Source organism: Pyrgilauda ruficollis, unplaced genomic scaffold (genome assembly GCF_017590135.1).
Source record: "Pyrgilauda ruficollis isolate IOZ18807 unplaced genomic scaffold, ASM1759013v1 scaffold179, whole genome shotgun sequence".
Taxonomy (NCBI): Eukaryota; Metazoa; Chordata; class Aves; order Passeriformes; family Passeridae; genus Pyrgilauda; species Pyrgilauda ruficollis.
The window spans coordinates 349,665-361,518 of record NW_024516875.1 but is presented as its reverse complement, the minus strand read 5'-3'; positions in this window follow the sequence as shown (position 1 = coordinate 361,518).

Genomic DNA, 11,854 nt, shown 5'->3' with positions numbered 1-11,854 from the left:
TTCTGAGAGATAATTTGTGTAGGGAAGATGGATGAGTACCTGGTCTGAGAGCAGTTTAAGCAAAGTAACAAGAGCCAAATAAACTCGTCTGTGTATCTTCAACACCACAGGCAGGGTTACCCCCCAGTATATTTCTTCTTTTTTGAAACCATTATTTTAAGAAACAGTATACTCACACCTGCCTGGGTGTTGAATGTGTGGTATTTTCTGTCAGAAGAAATACAGTTTTCAAGAGTGCAGAAGTGAGTTAGCATTCTCCATTGTAATACATTATAAATAAGGTTAGCTTGCCCTCCTACACATAGTACATTTAACATGTTGAAGACAAATTGACTCAATAAAATATCTCCTGTCTCAGAAAATAGCGAGAACAACATGTTGATGACATTGAAACAGTAAAAGATTGTATTCTAAATGTTCCAACATCTTTGACACATTATTTCTGAGGTTCTAAGATCGGTGGCATGAGATTCTTATTTTCCAACCTTCATAGTATTATCTTTCATGCTTTTCCTTGGCACCATGAATAAAAAAGTTCCTACTGTGGAATTTTCCTTTGTGCTTGTCCCTATTCCTTAACTTTAGTGTGAAATAATCCACATCTCCCTGTGCCAACTATTTTTTTCTCTCTTCTGTCAATTTGCAAACAGCAGGATGACAAACAGGATCCATGCAGTGAATAAAAGAAACTAGTTCCTAAACCTGTGAAAATTATTCTAGCAAGTTACACATGTGTGTTATAACACCTGGTACCTGGTGACTCACAACTTTGGCCATTGTAGGTTGCTCCAGTTGGAGGAGGAACTGGTTGGTCAGCTATTTCTCTGATGAAACCCTGTTGGCCTGAGCAGAAAGGAACTCAAAGAAGACTCTTTGTATCTTTGAGTCTGGACAAATAACTTTGTTTGGATTGAAATCTTCATCAGTTCTACTGTAGTGTTTCTTGGAGAAGCTTTACAGCTTCTTATGGCTTACTAGAATTATAAGGGAGGCTCCAGGATCCAATTCAAGACAATTCACGGCCGTATCTGTTAACTTCACTTACTTATCACAGCAGCTTAGGACAGAATCTATATCTATAGATATCTATATGTCACCGATATATGCTAATATCTATATGTCACCGTCAAAAGGAAATAAAAGTCAAGGAGTCTTTCTAGAGGATTCAATACAAATTACATAATTTTAAGCAGCTGTCTACAGTATAGGTCTATAGCATCTATCTATCTATAGGATAGTGTCCTATCTGTTAGGGGTTTTCATGTGCTACTCCAAATTGTAGCTCAGCGCACCTGTCTTTGGAGTTTTTCACTCCCTGCCCAGGTCTCTTTCAGGCTCCTTGCAGGGATGCATGACTAAAGGCTCCTGAGTAGTGTCAGGTATATGAGAAGAAATTTCTGAGGCACACATTGTGTCCTAATGAGAGGGGCAGGGACAGCAGATTCTTACTCAAAGAGCCTTTGCAATTTTGAGATTGACAAATACTCCCTCAAATTTTAGGATGAGAAAGGGAGAGGAACAATCTTAACCCTGGAAATGCTCTCAGTTCGACATGACAATTTATATCCAGAGCTGAACCCCAAATTATCTCCAATGACACTACTTGCATTCACATCAGATCTATGCAGGGCCCTATCCAAGGTTTAGCTGGTTTAAGTTTTCCAATCAAATTTGGCTCAAAAGCAAGATTTGCAGTTCAATGGAAATTTGAGGGGGCTTTTCAGACTTGATTCCAGTCCAAATCAAATCTAAGTGAGATATTTTCAGGAATTCTTCTGAACTGGAAGTTCCCCAAACCATTCAGCTGCTCAGTGATTATCACAGATAAAATGAGAGTTGACTTCACAAAGCAGTGATAGGGACTCAGACTCCCAGTTCCAAGTAGTTCCATCTGCGATGTGTTCTGTGGGGAGAACATGATAATCTCCAAAGTTTGCCAGAAACTTAGGAACTATCTTAGATCCAGTAAAATCAAACAGGGCCTAAAATGCTTTTAACAAATCCTCTTTATCTGAGAAATGACACTTGCTACTGAAAAAGAGTAATCTCTGGCACACCGTGCAGTCCTGATCTCCCCAGCTGAGAAACTCCAACCTTCCTTTGAATGAAGGGCTTGTGTGCTCTGGGTCTTGTCTCAGCACAGCACCCACACCCAAGACTAGGAGAGTACTTCTGGCTTACACACTCAGAACATCAGTAGTGCATAGTCCCATTTATCACAGGCTATATTTAAACATATCCAGCAAGCATAGGACATTCTTGTTTTCCTCCCTTTGGAATTAAGGGCTTCTGAATGACCTAAATAATTGATACTCCACGAAAAAATTCCAGGTAGAAGATTTTCCAAAGTCTTCAGCCCACGATCAAGAGTGAGGAGCACTAGCCTACACTCCTACAGCTTCAAAAGGAGCACAAAATGCTAATGTCTGCCTCTTGTTGATAAGAAAGTCAGCTGAACTGCCAGCATCCACTCTGAATTCCTCCGCTATCTTATCTGAAGTCCTTGTACTGAGATGGCAGGTATTAATACTTTTCCTAGAGTCTCAGAATCTACTCAAACACTTTCAATTCAAAACTTCTTCCTTGACCTGTGTATGACCCATCCCAATATTTAATATCTAATTAATCCTCTTTGCTACAAGAGGATTAATGTGCCTGAGTACACTCTGCTGTACTTTGTATCTGTGAGGAAGCAACCTGGGCAGGGCTATTTCCTAAAGGAAGGTGAGCCAAGGGAAATGCTGGGGTCACAAAGGTAGGTGCCTCACTGGCCAAGCCCCATCCCACAGAACTTCAGAATATCTGTAGGTACAAATCCAGAGATGGTGGCCAGGTCCGGTGAAGAATCCAGGTCCTAAGGCAAGACTGTGATGACGAGGCAGGTTCAGGTCAAACTAGGAAGTCAGAGCATAGCTTCAAATCTGGCGGCATAGCAGGGCTCTAACCCATAACTTCTCCAGCAAAGCTTAAAGAGGGAATGAAGGGCTGAGGCTGAGCTTAAATAGAGCACCTGGTCTCTCAAGGATTGTGGGTCGAGGGCTCAGGTGTGGCTCACAAGGGACATTAAGACTTATTAGTGCAATCAGGACCCTGACAATGCCTTCCCAAGTGATCTCTTTGTGGTTTTGGGAACTACTGCAAAATTCCCAAGCAAATAATAAATACTAGTCCTTATAAAAATATATCAGAAAGAGCTGCTTAGCAAAATCCTGCTCAAGAGAGTCTTTTCCTATGTCTCAATGGTTCCTTGGTAGCAACTTCTAAATCAATTTTTAACCCATGCAAAGGAGATCATACCACTTTACAACACCTCAAATTACCAGCAGTTTTTAAATTATGACATTGCACTACATCCTTCTTGTTCAGTAGATCTAGAGCTAGCTAATAAATCTTATAATCTACTGCTTTCCTCTCATCTTTTATACAGAACTTGATGGTAAATTCAGCTGTTCCACTGTGAATGCAGTTTTCACTCAGGTGAAAAAACCTTAGGAGTCTTCACTCACACTGGGACAGATTGTATTCCAGGATGGGTGTTGCAAATGGCACAGTACTCTGGTAGTAGAATCTCTCTGTGGGAATCACTCAGTTTCTTGGGAATCCCTGGAGCAACTGTTCCACTGGATTAGCACTCCTGAGAAATACAGGAGAGGAGGAAAAAATCACCTCTCCCCAAACATGCTCATTGCCCTGAGCAATCAATTCTTTGCTCCTTTCTTGTTCAGACTGGCATTTGCAATCAATCCCACAATGAAGTTATTTGGACAAGACATCAATAAGTAACCATTTTGGAAATACACCTTTCATGGGGGCACTGACACTGTGCCAGGGTTAATCCATGTCAATGTTAAAGCCTCAGTCCATGCTTTTGGGTAACTACAAAACCATAGCTCCACTTATTCCAGTCTGTGGTGGAAGTAAGTTGCCCCTCTGGTTCTGAATCTGAAGAACCACTGCTGGTCCATTCCCACCAGAAACCTCTTGTACAAGTAGCTGTGAACATATTCTACTGTTTTTACCTCTTGCACAACATAAGGTAATTTTCCTGTGAGAGGTTCACCTTTGACTCTTAATAGGCTGTCATCCTCTTCAGTAATATTAATTTCAGTCCGTAAACAATAGCATCTGTGTCTAATTGAAGATGAGGTTTGCAGCCCTGGTCAGTTAACAGAGAAAAAGTCAAAAGAATCATTTAATCTCTGAATAGTAAATCACGCAAAAAACATTGAAATAATACTGACTATGCAAATGTTATGTGATATTGCAAAAAAACAGGAAAAAACTTTTTCTGGTAGGATTAAAGTCCCTCAAAACTGCACATCTGGAAGTCTCTGGGGAGCTGTCTGGTGTCCAAAGATCCGAAGAGTAGAATTTTCCTCCTTGCTGTTATATGTGCCAGTCCTAAATTCATTCTTTTTAACACAATCCTCTTTGCTTTGGGTGCAGTTTCAGGCCAGCAGCTTTGGGTTGATCCCAACTTATTTGTAAATATATCTTATTTTATTCAAAGATACCAACATGTGCCCAGGGTGTTATTTAGGTGCAGTGAGTAAGCCAGGAGTAATCCTGGACCAAAGCCTTTGTTGGCAGTGCCTCAAATGTAGCTGCCCACTACAACAATCAAAGGCCACCACACTGAATGCTGCAAACCTTGCTTGCAATAAAAGCATTTTTTCTCATTTTTAGGGCCAATTTCTATTTCCAGTCTTCACTTTGTATTCAGTCTGAAAAACAGATTAAAGTTTTACAGAGTCTTGAGAATCATCAATTCGTGGAAACTCAGAGCAAGCCTTTTAAAGCATTCAAGGTAGTTTCTACCCAGGAACCAAATCTGCCATGTTTTTGTGGTTTTTTTTCTAACAAGAATTATGGTTGACACACAAGAACAGCTGAAGGCTCAGTTATGCCCTTTTGAGATGTTTTTTTCCATGTCCTTTGTGGCCTCTTTCTTTGCTTGATGGCAAAAACAGATGAGGTTGGTGTTTGATGTGCTGTTTCTCCCTCTGAGGGCCTGGAGCTGGCTTGGAACACTGCAGCCTTGATCTTTGCTGAATCAAGCAGAAAATCATGACGCCCAACCAAAAGGTCTTTTGGGCCATTTTGCAACTGGCTGTTTAAAGCAACATTACTGTATCAGAACAAATGTAATGGAAACCTCCAACTCCATCTTTTTAGTGTTTCCCCTATACAACTGCTTTTTCTCCAGTGGGTTTACATTTTCTTTGTTTTACATGTCTTCCTTTTTTTTTCTTTTTGCTTTTCACTACACTTTAGCCACATCAGAAGACATATAAAAAAATTACCCCAGCTCTAGACCTACAAAAAATCCTGCTTTAAACTTCATCTAAAAGATTATTTCAGCCAAAGTTTTCTTCCTCTGGAAAATTATCATCATACTGAGCTGCTTTTGATATTGTAGGGCAATTTGTTCAGAGTTGTAAATGACTTACTCCACAGAACTTACATATTTACTTACAGTATGTACTGAACAGTTCCTCAGAGAATTTGGCACAGGCTGGATTTATAAGGTACCACCTGTCAGCTAACAGTCACCATTATTCACCCAAATTGCACAAGCAGACAGACTCACTTAATCTGTTTAGCCTAAGGGTTTGGTCAAATATAGGCTGAGAAGGGTCTTGGCTTTTCCATTTTGAATATGGTGCCCCTTGTTTCTGGCTAGTTGTGTGACAGCCTTTATTTTCTTCTGTCAGCATTTAGTCAAACTATTCCTTTGCATTACTGTAAATTTGCTTTGTCTTGTAAGCCAACTATGTTACTTTTAAGGATGTCTTCACGGATGAGACAGGCTCTCTTGCCAGCCTCAGAGCTGTGCTAACAGAGCTTGTGGCAGGCAGTTCTCAGCCTCCTTAGGAGTGCTTGCTTCCCATCCTAAAACACTACTGTGAGGAATCAAAGGTTTATGGGGAAATTCCATTGCTTTTTTATGAGCCAGTAACTTCTTCACTGGCCTCAATCCAGGGAAATATATATATATATATGTATATATATATATATATACTTTTTAAAATTATTATTTATTTATTTTTATTAATCTCCTGATAGCTTATCTGCTTCAGTGGTGTATGTGCATTCCACACATTTTCCACAGTGCCCTGCAAGTGAGGTGAGGACTCTGTTTTTGTCCTCCTCCTGACTCCTGGCTGTCCTCTAACCTCTACAGATATTAAACCTAAGACTCAAGGCTTCCTCAAAGCTCAGGAGAATGCCATGTCCTTCTGGTGGCCAAGGCATGCAGTGCTGTCCAGACTGTACATTCTGACCCCCATCCTTTTTGTTCCTTATCCAGCCATCCCTACATGGGGGACAGCAGATCACTTTTGGGAGAAGCTAATCATTCCCTTTATGCTTAAGCCAAAGGTGCAACAGAAGGGGAAACACTGGAGGCCTTTCCCCAGGCTGTAAGAGAGTGGTTCCTGGATGCTGGACTCATTGTCTTGCCAAAGGTCAAACCGTGCAGTCACTGGAGTGCCAGGAAAGGAAAGGAAGACTCTGCTCATGTTTCTCTCTAAATTATAGATCCACACTTCCCTTACCTCTGAATTTCGTTGTCGTGATGGGTTTATTTGACGGAATTGTGTGCTTCTCTGATTTAATTCTCATGTTATTACGGTGAGTAAAATAAAGCTGCAGCTTTTCTTTTGCTGTATTAGTGCAGTTCAATTACATTTGTGAAAGGCAAAAAGGAGAGTGGGAGCTTGCCAACATTAATGCTGTCTGTCATTCACAGCCCATTGATGACAAGGAGTTGAAAGCTTGGCAGTTACTCTGGTAATCAGCAACCTGGCTGATGACGAATGGAAAAGATTATGTGAAATTTCCTGAAAGGGGGGAAAAAAAGATTTCTCCAAAGAAATAAAATAGAAAATGAGAACAAAGGGGAAAAAAACCCAAACCCCAACTTCTAAATCCAACACTAAATCCTTTTTATAATGTTTACATGAAAGACCCTACATTAAGCAAATGTAATAAATGAAAATTTTCCGATAGTAAACGGTGTTTTATGCCTATAAAAGGAATATGCTCCTAAAACAGGAGCACAAATATGTCCACTTGATTGTTGAAATGGACTTTTTCCCCTCAGCTGAAGAATACATATCACTGATAAAAACCAACCAGACAAACAAAAAAACCTTTTATTTCTATAGTTGGCCTCCCAGTAATATTTTTTCATTTACAGCACTGAAAATCAGCTCATCTTTTAGAGCTGTACAAAATACATATTTCTACAGCTTTCAAAATGCAAATAATTTGCTTTCTTTTTTATTCTCTCTACTTAATTTTCTATTTTTAATACAGGGGGATGCAGATATTTCATCTTACTATTAGGAACATAAGCAACTGCTATTCAGGTTTTAGAGTCATTTGCAATATCTCAGCCTCTGACACAGTAGTAAAGTTCAAGAAAAACTCATGTTAAATGAGACTTGGAATTACATCAGTGTTTAAGGAGAAATTCTACAGGAGAAATTCTACATTCCACATGGTTTTGTTGTGACCTGTAACATGCATTATTTGTGACATTTCTCATTTGTCTTAATTAAAACCTGAATATTATTCCAAAGCCTTTTTTTTATTGGCATCTTTGGGAAGAAACAATGATGGCTAGTTTGAGGTTTTGTCCCATCATTTTTCAGTAGCTGCTGGATATACCTACTCAGTTTCACAAGTTATAGAATTGCATTTTGGTATTCAAGACTTCAGCTTTTCATTTTGCTCACAATGGGCAAATGAAAAGGTCCTCTGGTATCTATAGTATTATTAGACCATATTTTTAAGAACAAGAAAAACCCATACAATTGGACAATGTCCAATTGTTTGCTGGGCATTCAAGCAATTGTGAGACTTCTGTTCCTTCTGTTTTGCCGAACACAGCATAGGACAAGAAAGAAACAAATGGCTTTTAATCACGACATTAAGCGACTCAGGCAATTTAAAATTTACCAGTAGGCAATGTTGACTGTGCAGGGCTGTGAATAGGGAATTTCTGTCTCATACTGTTGAACAGATACATCACTATGTGGCTCCAGGCTTTCTCCCCACAGGCAGAGTACCGCAGCTCTGTATTTTATGAGTTGCAAGGAACACCTAACCCCAGGTGAAAGGAGATTGCTGAGGTTTACTGGAATACAACACAAGGATGATTTGATTGGTAAGTTTAGTGTTAAGAACTAGCTGTTTATTTATTAGCTTAAAAATATCACACAGGTTAGAAACCTCCTCCCCACTAAAGAAATGATAATGCGATATTAGTCATTCATCAGAACCACTTCCAAATTTCTGAGGAAGAGATGTAAAATTTAGCAAAAAAACCCTTTAAACTTTTATTCCTCTGTGTGTGTGTTAGCAGTGTGAAGCTCCACTGCCTGAGGAACAGATCTTTCCATCCTGGACAACACATCATTCTCTCCATGTGATAACCATGCCCAGGCACAACCTGATGTTCCTCCATATTTGTCCAGGTTTCATGGACATACAGCCATGCCTCAGAGCTCAGGTGAACCACATATCCTCCTGTCCTGGCAAAGACCACCCAGACTGTGTGGATCAGCTGCTCCTTGCACACATACATTCCATCTGATGCCTCAGGAAGGCACCTGGGAGGTGCAGGCTGGAGTGCACAGGCACAGATGAGCTCTGCAGGGCATGTGCAGGAAGTCTGACATGTCCCAGAAGTGATGGGGAACAGAGAACCTACGATAGGATGGATGGCACATTTCAGAGCTGTAGGCTGTCACTCAGCAGTGGTCTACTGCTCCTCTTCTGCTGTGACACTGTGCTGACAGAAGTTTGCACTAACTCTTATCTGGAAAAACTGCTCAAGAAACATTAAAAAAAAATCCTAAACTGGGCTGGATTTGTTAATTTAATGGGTGGTTTTGAAGCACAGGTTTAATTTAAACTACACATAAATAATTACCAACCACCAAGAAGCCAAATCAAGTACAAAAATTCAACCAAAATGATGCACTGTTATACAGGCTTATGTTTATTATCTATTTCTGCCTTCCCCAGTGATCATCTGAACTTCATTTGCCCAACTGCTTTTCACTTTATATAAGAGGATAATTTCCTCCCCTATCAGTTGAAATTAATTTTTGTCTGTTGCTACCTAAGTGCTCACATAGAACATTTTCCATCTTCAAAAATAATAATTAAAAAATGAGATATATGAGCCCTTCCACCTTGAAGTAACAATCTGTACAACCAAAGCTAACTATTTAGGGGTCCCTTACTTCATTACTTCAGAATTTGATCAAAATCCCTACAAATAGGGATTGTCGTTGCTGGACAACATAATTCCATAGTACCTTCCCCCCCAAAAAAATTTATTTAAAACAAAAAAAATCATGTAACATTTTGTTGAAATTTTGTCTGCACCTCTTCAATTGACACAAAGAGGTATCTGCTGTTCCCGAGCTTCAGAAGGTGACACAACCAGCCTGAGTGCCTTGGCTAAGCAGATGGAAGAGGATGCAACTGATGCAGGAAAGCAATTTTTAAGAGCTGCAGTTTCTTCTGCAGGCAGGGTGAATATCTTTGTTTCAATCCATTTGAGTAGTTCAGTTAAGGACTATTAAAGCTGAAAAATCAACATTAGAGAAGAAAAAGTAAGATTGCCTATTTTCCTCTGTCTATCTACAGCTAAACCCAAGTGTGAGAGGATAAGATTTGCTTTCTCCAAGATTGTCAAAGCCATGGCTACCAGAAGCCTCCAATTTAATTCCCCTTCTAGGGGCCATTATTTCAGTTATTTAATAAAATATTTTAAAATGCAAAGATACTTTTGAAATGCATCAAGCATTTTTAAGATAGCTTTAATGAACAACTTTAAATGACCTCAAATAAATTTTAGTTGAATGTCAGTTTTCATACAAAGAGAACTTGATGCAAATCATAAATAACTAAAAATGTCAAGTATTATTCACCATTTTGTAACAAGAGTGTAAGGAATTAATTTTTTAATAAAATATTTTAAACCTAAACCAGATGTATTTCATGTGTATAGATATGATGTTAACTCTATAGATACAACATTAACTCTCAGTTGAAAAAGAAAAATGGCCAGATTTGCTAATACTGATCGGCTGATTTCTGTTTACATGTTCACCAAAAAAGAAAAATCCATTTCTCTTACAAAAGACAACTAAAATTTAAAAATTGAAAAGAAGATCTAAATTACCAATATCAAATATTTCTGCTTGTTCTTTTAAAGAATAGTTGAAATTAAGGATTTTCATTTTTCTGTGAAAATTAAGGATTTGCATCCAGCCACCCTTGACTCACCTGGAACATTTAATCAACGATTTTTAATATTAAAGACAACGATAAATAAGAACAATGCTTAGCACATTTTCTTCTTTCTTTCTTCATTTTTTTTTAAAGTAAGAATTTATTACTCATATTTCCCATGGGGAAACCACACAGCCTCAAGATTTCCGAAAAAAAAGGTGCCTGTAATTACTTTTCTAAGCTTGTATTCATGCATCTGAATAAGTGAATTTATTGTGAATATGTTCTGCAGCTTCTAATAGGTCCTAACCATTAGGCCGATCAAAAATTTCTCAAGCACATTTATATTGTTGCAAAACTGCTGACATGTCAAAATGCAAACTTTCAAGATAAATACATATGTTTTGCCAGCAATGGAAGCTGTGGGGGAAGGTTTTCAGGTCCAGTTTTGGAGTTCCGAGCCTCTGCCCAGGGCACGAGAACTTCTCGGAGGGCAGCCGAGGGGTCCCCCTGCACCGGGCAGAGCCTGCATGAGAGTTTGCCTCTGCTCGGTCATACAGGACCGTGTGTGGGGCTCGACGGCTTCTTTTCTTTCCTCCAGAACGCTTCCCAGGGCTGTCTGTTTAACCCTGACCTGGAAGAGATGTGGAAAGTACAATTATTCTGTCCAGGATGGGTATTTTCCAGCTCAGGATTTTCAGACTGCTGTTTGATCAGCAGTAAGTCACCATGTGTACCAAACCCAGATGTAACTCTACTAGTCATTGCTCGATATCCAGTACGCTTTCTTGCCTAGCTGGTGATAAGGGAACATGCGAGCAGGAATTAAATTTATTCTTGTAAGGATTTGAAATTTTTTTCATTTGAGAATCGCTCTGCAGTTGTGCAGTAAAGCCCTTTACATGTAATTTGCCTCTCCTGAAAGCATGCGTTTAACTCTCCTGCTCTCTACTCATAATATCATAGGAGTGCAATATTATATATTTATGATTCTACGATGGCCTGATTTCGAAGCAGAGGGAAGCTGTGTGTGCTCGGTGCCTCTGAGAAATACACTAGGAGCTGTCAGGGAAGGGACCTTTCCTCGGCCACCCCCTGCATCCCTCCAGGACCGGACCTCCGGAGTCCCCCTGGCGCCCTTCTCTCCCACCACCACCTGCGCGGCCGAAGAGACCGGCAGCGGCTCTCTCGGCGCCGGGGCGCTGCCCGGAGAACCCTCCCGGCATTCCCGGCGCCAAACTTCCCTCTGACCGCTGCGGGAAGGAGGGGGACCACCGGCACCCCCCACCCTCCGAAAGGCCGGCACGGAGTTCGTGCCTCCCGACCGCACACACACGCTCCCCAAGGATGCTGTGCCCCGGGCCGCGCAGCCCCTCGGTGGGGCCGGGGCACGCAGCCTCCCCTCCCGCCGGAGGCGGCCCCGCGCCGCCCCCGCTGACCCGCGCCCGCGGCGGGAGGGGACAGCCCGCGCTCCGTCGCAGCGCAGCCCGGCCGCGGGCACCGAGCATCGGGGCCATGCCGCGCCGCGGCCCCGGCGCATCAGCGCTCCGGCCGGGCGGGGAGGAGGCAGAGCCGACAGTGGGGGATTCCTGGCCCCCCA